This window comes from Sinocyclocheilus grahami, unplaced genomic scaffold, assembly GCF_001515645.1.
Source record: "Sinocyclocheilus grahami isolate Dianchi unplaced genomic scaffold, SAMN03320097.WGS_v1.1 scaffold106.1, whole genome shotgun sequence".
Lineage (NCBI taxonomy): Eukaryota > Metazoa > Chordata > Actinopteri > Cypriniformes > Cyprinidae > Sinocyclocheilus > Sinocyclocheilus grahami.
Genome location: NW_015505285.1, coordinates 1,908,990 through 1,922,274, shown reverse-complemented (window position 1 = coordinate 1,922,274; position 13,285 = coordinate 1,908,990). Strand labels below are relative to the sequence as shown.

At 37.1% G+C, this 13,285-nt stretch overlaps 1 protein-coding gene across 3 annotated transcripts in view; it reads left to right on the top strand.

Moving 5' to 3' along the window:
- The first annotated feature begins 257 nt into the window (after nucleotides 1-257).
- LOC107588626 (zinc finger MIZ domain-containing protein 1-like) overlaps nucleotides 258-13,285 on the top strand; it is a 136,852-nt gene continuing 123,824 nt past the window's right edge. For all 3 annotated transcript variants that reach the window (XM_016276790.1, XM_016276786.1, XM_016276789.1), the window contains exon 1: nucleotides 258-492. The gene's annotated coding sequence lies outside the window, so the exon portion shown is untranslated. The remainder of the gene's footprint in view (nucleotides 493-13,285) is intronic.

Genomic DNA, 13,285 nt, shown 5'->3' with positions numbered 1-13,285 from the left:
AATAGTTGGAACAATAATTGCACTTTACATATGGCGTTGTTTTGATACATGTTATATCTTTAGTCGTTCTACTATGTATTCATCAGTAACCTGCCTGGAAAGAAAGGCATTGTGGTCTCCGTGGTTTGATTATAATTAAGTAAAGCCAAACGACATGTTGTAGTATTCGAACAGCAAACAACTGGAGCTCGCGTGTAAATCCAGTCCGTTCATCTGCGCGCGCCGCCTGCTGTCTTCCAAAGGCGCGAGCGCTTTACGCGACTCTGGGACACATTTTGTCAGCAACCGGCAAGCATGGCTCTGTGGTAATAGAATAGCCCGTGTAATTTGACACTTCAACTTGCCGTGCACTACGTTAGTTGATTCAGACAGTCACACTAACGAAACGCCGTGCGCTTTTCTCTCACTGTTTGTGAAGTGTTGAGGGGAGAAAACAGATCGCAACTTCAAACCCAGGAGATTTTCGGCGCCGTGCTGTGATTGGACCTGAAAGTAAGTTGTGTTTGTGTTTTCCTATCGTTTTCACACCTCGCTCGCTGGGAAGCTTTTTATGCATTGCATTGAAATGAATCCGAAGCCTCCGCGCTAGCTCCAACCTCAGCTAACAATAGAGTCACTTAAAGTATCGCTAAGATGTGTACACATGTATTTCTGCACAGGAAACAATTGCACTAACTGAAACGTTGGCGGTACGGCTTTGTGTTTTGGACGCAAAACACTATTGAGCCATTTTTCCTGGACAGTGGCGTTCAGAGGAACGCGGAATTTGGCTGAACCGGAGAAGCCCACCGTTTACATACCGTTCAGCGTATCGTTCTGGTGTGTTGCATTGTTCAGATGAAGAGGGCACTGTCATGCGGTGGACGGTTGGTTGGCACGCTTAGATGGGCACATTTGGATGGCTTGGTTGCACGAATGCGATGCTTTCGGGTCTTTTTGATTAGGTGAAAATTATATTGTGGCTGCTTGTTAAGTGATAGGAAACAAGGCTTTCCACCATGTGCTGAAATGTGAGGTTTCATGCTGTGCTCTAGTAACAGGACAACCGCGTTCGGAAGCGCGATGATACGTTGTAACCGCTTATACATTGTAACATCTCGTTCGAATCTTGCAATCCGTGAATGCTTGAATGCAACATTGGAGCAGACTTTGAGGACACACGCAGTGTTGGGTACCAACTGACTATGTGATCTGGATTTCGTAATAAGATTAGAAAAATCAAGTGTTTGTAATTGGAAATCATTGCATTTTTACATATAGGCTGTTTAATTAGATGACAGTTGACTTGTGATTGCATAATTACATATGGGTTACGTTAGATGCCAGGAAACGGCAATAAATTAATGTTTCATAAATGTGTAATTTACTGATTGTGCCCCATGTAGCTGTAAAATACGCACAATACATGCAAAAATAAATTCAAGCAGATGCATATTGTTGTGAAATGCAGTTATTATTTTCAAAATATAAATGTTTACATACTAGTTTATTTGACTGTTTAATCTAAGGAAACTTAATTTGCACTTGATACACTTATTTACGATTCAATATTCAGCGAGACACATAATATAGAAATAAGCACTTTTTGTTGCTTTTTTTTGTATTTTTATCAAAATTCAGAAGTGAACAGATTATGATTTAGTCATAAAATGTGTAATTACATTAAGAAGAAAACTACCCAACACGGTACAGTTCACAGGTACCAAGTGTCCACCAGCTTTTTTTTTTTGGTTAATGCATGTATTGTGAGTGAACAGTTTATTCATGAGATTCTTACAGTTAGTAATTCTACAACTTTCAGCTTTGGTTAATAAGATTGTATTTTCCTACATGATGTTTAATGAAGCCTGGCCTATACTTTATACATTGTCATCTTATTGCTTTTGATTTTGAAATGATTGATATTGAATTATTGTAGGCAACTCTTTTGCCTATAAAAAGCCTATAAAGGTAGCCAAAGTTCTTGCTAGCAACAATTTAAGCTTACCGTAAATTGTCATTGTTTTCATGAACATAGGTTTTGTTTTCTCAAAACTAAGTTCTAACACTAGAGTTTCTCTATGGTGGACATGCTTGTTGAAAACAGAAACTTATTGTTTTCAGCATGATTCTTCAGTCAGAGCTGTCATTTGATGACAATTGCTTGGTCACCTCTCTAGTACAGTACAATCACAGTCAATGTTTACATGGCTGTGTGAGTACTGATAATGTTAAAAACTTCCCCCTTCAGGGTGGATTGCTCCTGGAACAAAGGTGAAAGTAGTAAGCTCTCAGCTCGCTCGTTTTGAATTGTGGTGTTGGTTCATTATTGGAGGAGGTATGTTGTTAAGGCCAATTATTGTTAGCAAATGTTTAAAAATGAACTCACGCATAAGACTGGAGTCTCATTTGGTGAGTCTACTGGGGGTGTATTTTAAAACACAGCAGATTTACCCACCAGTGTGATGTCCCCTTCTATGAGTGGCTTAACTTGTATGAGTCAGGAATGGAGAATGTGTCTTGGAGAGGAGAGGAGTTTATTTTCTTCCCTCCTTCAGATGGGGGCCCCAGGTTGAGGATCATCATTACCAAGGGCAGAGGCTTTAGCCATAGTCATGTAAAGGCACAGACAGAGCTCAAGTCATTCTGTCAACGGGACTAAAGAGGTATTGCGCAGGACTTAATTGAGCTTAATGTGGGATTAAACTTCCATAAGATCGTTGAAAAGTTGCATTTAACATGCCAAAATAGAGAGAATGGTCAGTTATGTCATTTGAACGAATTAACATTGTCAAAATGTATTAGATTTTACACGCAAATTATTCAGTAACAGGTTTATTAGTCATTATTGCTCACATCGCTGCCTATTTATGCACATTTGTGCCTCTATTGTGTCTAGCCTAACAAATGTGTTCAAGGTTGTCCAGTTTAGGAGCGTAGTCTAGATGATCTCTTTTCACATTCAAATTCTTGGCATGTGTGACAAAAGCTCGCTTAATTCACTGGGCGATTTAAGGGTGGGAATCGTGAGTGATCCCGCTATAGAATATTATCATGATACTTGAGTCACAATACCATACATAAAGGGTTATCTTTATGAGTTGTGATACACAAAGTATTGTGAACTATTTATTTTTTTAATTTAGCACCAGCATTGAATAATCAGATGTGTAGTGGTGCAAAACTTTTGCCTTTAGGACTTTGAGGTCCCAAATGAGTGAAGAAAACTTTCTACTAGGCATTGATTAGTAGAAACATAGTACATGTTTCATTGTACTATAATATATTTGTTTCACCCACTTCTAGTCAACTACTTCAAATTTATCACAAAACAAACGTTTATTTAGGTTTAGAAACTTGAAAAATGACACCTAATAAGAGTCATAGTTTATTATTGTAGGCAAAATTAGGTTAAAATTACTTTGGTACTCTTCATTAATGGTGTTACATACTGCATCTCCTCTTCTTCTTAAAGCAAGAATAAGGCACAATATGTTTTTTACCAGCTAAAAAAATACTAATCAGTGTTTTGACAGGTTTACATTTAACTGTTAGCACACTGTTGTGGTGAAATTGAGAAATAGTTGGTCCATGTTCATTCATCATAAAGCAAATAGTCGTCTAGCCACCACCCGCACACGCCCACTCTTGAACCCGAGTCAGGCTTTGTTTGAGTCCACATGCTGCACTGTGGATCATTTATTACGCTTAATACGCTGATGGCCTTTTTTAACGGTTCACATTTCGTCTGCATAACCGCCTGCTCGACTTGTGCGTGCACTTTCGTTTCTGTGGTGATCGGGGTTAATGCGCTAACATGAAGTATAGCCTCCGAACTACAGATTATTCAGACAATAGGAGTGCATGACTTGTGATTTCCTTACAGACTTAACGGTATGTTGCTCCGTTTCATCTTACGGTTCGTGACCTCGGCGATGCAGAGGGAGAGGGGCTTTTGATTTTAATTACATGCATCTGCAAAGAATGTGGCGTGGGACCGAATCTGCTTCCAGGCTGCATAAGTTGAAAGCTTGTTGAAGGCTGCCTCCGACTCTCGAGCTGACAATGTGACCAAGGATGCACTGGGATACGATGTGCAAAGCATTAGCTAGCTGGTGCCATTCTAAGTGCTTTACCCCTCAGATAGGGACTTTCAGGCCCACACTGTCACGGGCTCATGCATGTTTGATTTGACGCTCTTTGAAAAATGAACGCAGAAGATGTCACAATGGCTGCATCCCGTTTCTGTCGGCGAGAGCAAGTACTTTGAATCAAAAATGACACCCAGCTACTCTTTTTCCAATGCGAGGGCTTGATATTTGGCACTATAGCACAAAATGTCTCCACCACACTGACAATTTTGCATGATCACAAGCAATTACCTTCGTTTTTCTGTGCCAATAAAAGCTCGCAGCACTTTGAAGTCTGGCTGCCGCTGTGTGCCGTGCAAATCCAGCTTAAGCAAAACAAACATATTGTCCTCAGCCTGTTTTCTTTTGACTGAGGCAAATTAGTATACATTCAGTGAGCCATGTTCTCCATGCTACACTGTTAAGTCCTGCTACTCTCTTAAAGAGATCCATCTCTCTTTGAGAAACAAATATGTGCATTGTTAAGTACACTGATTCTATAAACTCAAAGTCAGGGCTCGGTTTCAAGTCATTGAAAGTATTAGACTGAAGTAACTTCAGACGAAAGCTATTTAATAGATATTTTGACATGTACAGATTCTGCGTTTGTGCTTTTTTCAGCAGTGTTTATCTGTATGCATTTATTCAGGCTTTGCAGAAGAACGCCAGTGCATCTGCGTTCATTTTATGTATTGAAATACTGCCATGTTTTCCATCATGTGGAACCTTGGACCTTGTCACCGTGTCTGAGCTGTCTGTCTCTGCGAGCGGGAGATTTCCCTCCGTCCCGGCGAGTGATTACTGTGTTTCTGAGAGGGACTTGCAGTTACGTTCAACGGTTCAACACAGCCCGAGGGATTCATACATGTTTTCCGACAAAGTAAATTAATTAGGTTTTCTTAGGAAAGATAAATATGATTTCTCATCCAAATTTGCCTTTTACGGGAGGGAGGATTTGCGTTTGCGTGCGCCAAGTGACACGCACACATAACCTTGGCTTAGACATTTGCACAAGGTGAGACTAAATGAAAGCTGAATGAAAGGCAACTACGAGTTGTCAGGAGAACATGACAAATAGACGGTGGCAAATGAAATTCATACTAGATCCGCCAAATCCCTTAGTGTCGCAGGAAAAAAGGTGACTTTATATTAAACAGTAAAAATGCATTTCATTGTTCTCATATTACTTTCTCTCTCTCTCTTTTAAACACTTGGATTGATTTCTTTTTTTTTTTATGAGGATCTAGATTATGTCCGGATCATTCATTTTAGGATGTTTCAGGGTTGTTACTATACTCAGTATAAAATGTCAATTTAGTTTTCAGTAAGAGACTAGATGGTTTCTATAGGCAGGGTCCATACCACTTCTCTTTCCTCCAGTAACACATGAAGTACTGTTTTTAAGCATATTTCAATGTTTCATTTATTTACCATGTTTGAATATCTCACTTTTACCTGGTGGAGCATTAGTGACACATTTCTGTTTTTTTTTTAAATATATATTTACAGATTTAAAGTAATAGGCTAAGTCTTTATTTTTAATCTTAAATGAATAAGTCTTGAGATTAAATTTTTGACCTCTGATTTGATATAAATATCTTAAAGTGACAATAATTTAATAATTTATTTTTTTTGTCTGGAGGTATGCAATCAAAAGTCCATGCCTATAAGTAGGCACACAAATGTTTTATGATCAACCAGTCAGTAATTATACTGATTCAGTCAAATTTCATAATTTAAGTACTCAACACACAGGACTTAAGAATCTGAGATTTTAGATGGCTTTTGGTTTAGTAAGAGACTGCTTATCTTACTACTTTAACTCAGTAACCACCTTGACAGATTCAGTGACTGATTCATGAGTCTGATTCAAACTGAGTTTATGATTCTTTTTGATCGATGTGAGAATCAGATTATGATGTTTGTGCTGTACTTGATTGGAAATAATACTCAAAAGACACATCATGTTTGTTTTATTTTGTGATACCCAACCCTTTCAGTCATTATATTCAGATTGCAAGTTCATAACTCTGGTAAAATGACTTTTTTTGACAGTGTAGATTCAGCAGCAGTGGAGCGCTACTGTTAAATAATTGTGCAGGAAACACTGGTATGGTGTAATATCATATTAATCTTGCATAGTGTGCTGTTAAAACAGGACAAAAAATACAGAAAATTGCTTTATGTAAAGAAAATGAGCTATCATATGCATATCATTCGGTTTTTCCATGTTTTTATTTGAAACCTGTTATTATCTGGATTCTGCTGTGTCAAAATCGCAGAACCGCACGGCCCAGAGCTTTCTTTAGCACTTATTAACTGTTCAAGGCAGATCTCACAATGAAAATGTATTCCATCTGAGAACACACCTCTTGCTCCACAAATACACTTCATGCATCACAGCCTCCGTGCAGAGCTCATGAGGTGACAGCTGTAGGCAACAGAGAGACGTTCATGGAGTGCTAGTACAGACTCTGCGCCAGATAGAGCATGATAAATCCAGAGCCATGTAAGTGTGTTTGTCTGCGCGTGTATGTCCAGGCTCAAATTGGCATGCAATGGCAAGCACCACTTCCCAGGTAAGTGCTGTGTGCCCTGGCTCTTAATGACTGTTTCATAAGCCACACTCTTGGTGGCCACTATGCTCCCTTCTTTCTCGTTCACCCCTGTGGTTCTGAACCAGACTGCTTCACACCCTTATGAGCTCATGTCTTTTAATTTCTCTACCTGGGCTGTTCAGATAAAGAGCCATATTAGAAACCCCAGAGGGCAAATATTGTAAAATGGCAGGTCTGGTGTAGTGGTTTTCACTGAGCCTTGTCATGGGGGGAAAGTAGAGTTGATTTAATGGTGACTAGTTTCTTAGAAATCCAAAGCAATTAGGTGTTTAGTAGTCAGAGGTTTATTTATGCCGTAACAAATTGAAACTGTAAGTTTTGTGTCTGAATACCACCACAATAAAGTTGTTAGCTAAAAGAGGAGCGATGAGAGTAAGTGATATCGCAAACTAAACCTTGATATTTCATACCTCATGCTTGCGCGCATCTTCTGAGAAAACAGAAGCCATTGTTGGACTGATCATTTATCATTGCTGTAATGAGATTAAACTAATCGTGTATTCCAGAGACAGCAATGATACACTGTGTGGGGCTTGCCAGGGATCATCTTCAAACAGTATTTGTCATTGTCTCTCAGTGCTTTTTAATTAACTGTTGACAAACAGCGAAAGCCTTTTGGGTGTTGTGATTTAAAAGCAGTCCTATTTCAGTGCGTCATAAAATATGTTTTCTTTAATAAAAACAAAAGCTAGAAAGAAACAAATATGTTTTGCCATCTAACGGACAAAAGCTCTGTTATGTTCCATTCCAGAATCTAGTGAGCTGACTTTGGAGAGTAACTCTAACCTTGATGGGGTAGTGCACATAAAAAATTAAAATTGTCATAATTTACACATCCTCAGGTCATTCCAAATGGAACGCAATTTACATTGTCCATAGTACAATGAAAGTTAATGTTGTTTTATATCAGGGGTAGGCAAGTTCGGTCCTAGAGAGCTGCAGTCCTGCAGAGTTCAGCTCCAACCCTGAAAAAAAAAACTCACCTGCCTATAGCCTTGGTAATCCCGAAGACATTGATTAGCTTGTTCAGGTGTGTTTGATTAGGGTTGGAGCTGAACTCTGCAGGACTGCGGCTCTCTAGGACCGAACTTGCCTACCCCTGTTTTATATGGACAAAAGCAGCTAAAACAGTATTCAAATATCTGCTTTTGTGTTCTGCAGAAGAAAGTAATACAAGTTTGGAGTGACGATGAGGGTGAGAACATGATGACAGTTTTACTTTTTATACCAATTTTAGGTAGTATTAACTTAGCAACATGCTAACTCCAAACTTTATTGAAATTGTGATTCTAGTTGCTGCCTATGTTTCAATAATGCTACTATTTTAGTATTATTTATTGCTTATTAATATTTGGAATTACTTTTATTTTTGTTTTCTAGGTGTTTTATTTGATGTAATTACAATTAAAAGTTGTAGTAATTTTATGTTTATTTATTTATTTTTAAATATAATTTTAATTTTTTTCTGAAGTAGTAGTTTTAGTACTTTAACATTACAGTTAGTTGCCAATTTTACTATAGTTTTCAATTTAGGGTTTTCATCTAATATTTAATATATTTTTTATTTCAGATTTATTTAAAATACTCGAACTGATTTTTTGTAATTTTAGTTATTGATAACTTATAAAGTGCCGTGATGGTTAGAATGTTCCCTTAGAAAGCAGCTTCCTGTGTTGGCAGCAAAGTAGCTTGCTAGCTTTTGAAGCTTCTAAGTGAGTAGTTTTCATAAACACGTTCAACATTTTCCTTTGCTCTAAAAATACAACCAATTTGGGAGGATATAACTTAGGGCACACTGCACCTGTTGTCTTCATTGTATTAGTGTACTTTACAGCTCTTGTTTACTTAAACCAAAGGTTGACATGATATTTATAACGTTTCTGTGCTTAAGAACAGCGTTGCTTTTCATGACACCCCTGAAATCATATCAACCTCATCAAGACCACTATCAAACTCCAATTAATAATTTGATTATTTACTTTAACACTTCAATGAAAGTTACTTTCTGAGCTATCAGTAAACTTTTTAATTAAATTACTTTTTAATTAATTCGGCCAAAATTGATGAATTCCGTGGCATTCCGTGCTATAGAGTAAATTACATTTTTATGAATGGACTCCACGATCGTATATATATATATATATATGAAATGGTATAGAATTTTAATTTCAGCTGATTATCATCCATAACAAAAACAATATTTACTTTTTATATACGTACATCACTACTTATGCGTTTGCTCTTAACTGTCTTAAAAGGGTAAACACAATTTTCATCCTAAGTTGATTTTACCAGAGAAAGTTGGTTGTATGTACTTTAATATGTTTGTACTCCGGGAGGGCTCGAGGTTCCTGGAAGCCTGTGCTCTGATGGGCAGCTCCACTTTTGTAGTACGAGGGAGGAGAAACTGCTGGAATTTCTCACAGTTGCCTGTCTGACAGAGTAACAACTCAAGCTGAAAACTCTTCTGGAAAATATTGATGTTGGAGGAAGTCAGTAGGCTGTCACAAGTGTGGAAGACTTTGTGTGCATGGTGATGAATGTGTCCTTGGCAAAACAATTGCATCTCCAGTGCTTTTGGAGTTTTAGTTAAACACTTGGATATTATCTTTGTGAACTAGATTTCTGTGTATTTCAATAGCTGTAGAATCAGTCTGGATTGTGGTTGTTTCAACAGTTTATCAGTTCTACAAATTGGTCGTGACAATTGAGGAGAAGATTAATGATTATATCCCATTAGAGTAATAGACGCCCTAAAACTGCCTGCTGGAAAGATGCAGCTCTCAAAGGAGCGTGGATTTGATCATTCGCTAAGGCTTCCGCGAATTATCTCAGAAGTGAATCTGACATTTTGTTTATTCAGTTTGCCCACAAAGTATTGTTCAGTGAAAGACAGTGCAGACAGATTGCATTTGGGCCTGTCAGTCACAGGTGCAGTCTTTTCTGTCTTTGATAGCTAATTAAGGCATGACACATGTTTGGCAAGATGCCCACGTCCCAATGGATTATGAAATGATTATAGAAGGCATTCAGAATAGAGGAGCAGAAAGATCAATATTGCATGTTTACATAAGCTCATCACTAAAGACTTCAAATGCAGGAAATCATGTCTGTTGTATTATGTAGCGGTTAACACGTGGTAGACTTCTTACACTCGTTGCTAATTTGCTAACGCAATAATAAATTTAAATTATATACATTTAAACAAATTATACAATTTATCGACTTGATTTACTGAAGCATTCAAAAGTTCATAATTTATTGTGTTTACCCGATGAAGTTGTGTAGGACATTATTCTGGGCTTTGGGTTTAGGAAATATGGCTGTGTGGCTCATGTGTACTTGATTTTTGCATTTTAAATTATGTTGCATGTATTTTACAAATCAAGATTTGCATTCAAATATTTCTGGTCATTAATCATGGTCAAATTGTGGCATGTTGTGACTTGTATATGTCATTATGTGTTTGCATAGGATCACAACAATTCAAGCATGCTTGTTTTGCCTGTTTATAATGCCTCTAAGTTCTGCTTTCATGAGCAATTTGTTAAATTAGTGATTGCTAATGACAAACACGGTCAAATGTATGAAATAGTATTTTACATTACTTTACATAACACATTTCTTTGTGTTTTTGTGTGGTGTTACTGAGTGGCTTGTGCTTGTGCTCCTTGTACTCTGCGTCGACTGTGACTGAAATCAAATAAATAAGATTGACTGGATGAGAGCCAAGACAGATTACTGGCACAGGGATTTCTGTCAAAAACATCTCCGAGGATAATTAGCTGTGCTCTATTACCGCCGTTTTGGCTTTTTAAACCACGCTTATATACACAATGCCCAGGCCTGTTAAGTCTAGAGGGTGTGTAATAAATTATTGTGACTTTATTGCTAAGGTAAATATTAGTTTCCAGTCATTTACTCAATAATAACATATTATTTGCTAATAATGAATCAGATTATAAATCGTCACCACAGTTGGAGTGATACATAGTAGAACGCCCACTAAATATTTACCTTTTTAAGACCGACTGTGATGTGGCTTTGTGAAAGTGGTTGGTTCGCGTTCAAAAAGTTCTTCTTGTTGACCAATGCAGTTTGAAGTCATTCTGTCATGAATAGCAGGCGGGTGTTGTGCACTTGTCAATAATTTGATCATATTTCCTGTCTGATGTGATTTCTCAGTTAGCCAAATCTGTCTTTCAGCCCCACTAGAAGTGTCTACTGTATTCTGTGTACAGTACAGTATGATATGATCTCAGCAAAGCTGACGCTGCACATAAAGAGTGCTTTTAGCTGTTATCCTCAATCAAAGGTAATTTGGTTGTTGTAGAGACAAATCAGAAGCAATAACAGAATTCAGCTGAAATGTCATTGCAGACTGTAGACAAAATCGATGGATGGAGAGAAGGAAAGGGTTGTACTGGCAGGGAAAGTACAGGAACTTAGTCACAGCTTTGGAACCCAGGATTACTGTTGACGTCTAAGGAAAGCCTCGACCTCACAAGGGATTCCCCAAATCATTGATGTGTTCCACCCTGAAAACATAACTTTTTCCACTAAAAGAGAAAACATGGGATGGTTTAAACTAAGCCTAAACTAAGCCTAATTATGCATGGAAAAGTCTAATGCTCACCAAGGCTGCATTTGATAAAAAATACAGTAGAAAAACAGCAATTTTGTGGTATATTATTGCAATTTAAAAATAACAGTTTTTCTATTTGATTAAAATGTAATTTACACTTGTAATGGCAAAGCTGAATGTTCAGCATCATTACTCCAGTCGTCAGTGTCACATGATCCTTCAGAAACTATTCTAATATTATTTGGTGCTTAGTAAATATTTCTTATCATCGCAGAACTATTGAAATATAACAGTTGTTTAATATTTTTGTGGAAAACTTTCATGGATAAATTTCAAGATTCCTTCAATAGAAATTTCAAAAGAAAGTAACACTAGAAGTGTTATGCTGTCACCTTTTGGTCAATTTAATGCATCCTTGCTGATTTAATGTGTGTGTGTGTGTGTGTGTGTGTGTGTGTGTGTGTGTTTAAAATTTTTTTTTTTATAAGCTTTAAAATAATTGAACTGTTATATATACTGCTATACTGCTACTACTACACTGTAAAACCCGATAAGTTCAGAATACTCAATTTTTGTGGACACCGATTACCTCAAAAAATGTAATTAAGCAACTCTAATTTTTTAAGTTAACATTAAATATAAATAACAATTAAGTCACTAAAAAGCTTACATTTATTTTTGCTTAATGTTTACGTGCAGTCTACTTAAAATTATTGTTTATCATACGTAATGTTTTTCATTGACCAATTATTTTAATGCAGTAGTGCTTTATTAAATACAAATACTAACTAAAAAAATACACTTGTGCATAAAAAAACACACGCACAACTGTGGCTATACAATTGAGGATTTTTTATTCAGCCTTTTTTGAACCGCATGAACGGTGTATTTCTGAATGTCAAACACTGAAGATCATCTCATCACAACTGCAGTGCTTGCAGGACTTGTAGTGGTTTCGTTGTCCATGATAACAAAATCAGCAGGAGAGGTGTTTGTGTCAGTGATGTGTGGCTCGCCCAATTCCTCCTGGAATAAGCACAGAGGGTAAAAGTTTAACTTTAACTTCAGAGACTAAAAGTAGACATTTATATTTACTGCCAATAGAGTGGAGGAACTATAACGTCAGAACCAGGAAGTGTAATTCACCGTGGGTTCCTTCTAGATTTTCCTATGGGGTTTTTCAATTAAAATAAAGCCTGTGGTAAACATAACTTGACGATACTTTTATGTTTTGTTGTACAACGTAAATTACACGCATCCATACCCAAAATACAAATTTTGAAGCAGTTATGTTCATTTTTGAAAACGTATGTTTTTAATAAGTAGCTAGATAAGAAGGTTTAGGCTGTGAGTGTGTGCAGTTTATATTGTAGAACAAAACGTAGAAGTATCGTCAAGTTATGTTTACCACAAGCTTTATTTTATTCATAAATTGAAAAACCCCATAGGAAAATCTCAAAGGAACCCGCGGCGAATTACACTTCCTGGTTCTGATGTCATAGTTCCCCCACTCTATTTCAGATCTATTAATGCACTTAATACTTGCATTTCATGTCCTGAAGAACAGTTCTCCTCACACATACACTGGGAGAGCATGTTGACATCATGTAAACAAAAAAAACAACAAACATGTTAAACAAGCAGGCCAACTTTATTTTATATACAATAAAGACAGTGATGGAGGTAGTTAGTGTTTGTGAATTTGCACTCACCTGAAGATCAAACATTTCAAATGTCATGCAACATCTGGGAAATATTGCTGGTGTGTGCCACTTTCTCTGATATGGTGAAACTCAGCACAAACCTAGAAAACCACAAACACGCACAAGTAAGTGTATAACCAACAATGGATGTAGAAAAGAGAAAGCGAGTCTGTGTCCTGTTATGTGAGGACGCAACACAACTTGCTCTTCAACTGAATAGAAGTTACCTTAAGTGTTGAGGCTCACTCTTTTGTATTCAGCATCCAGCTC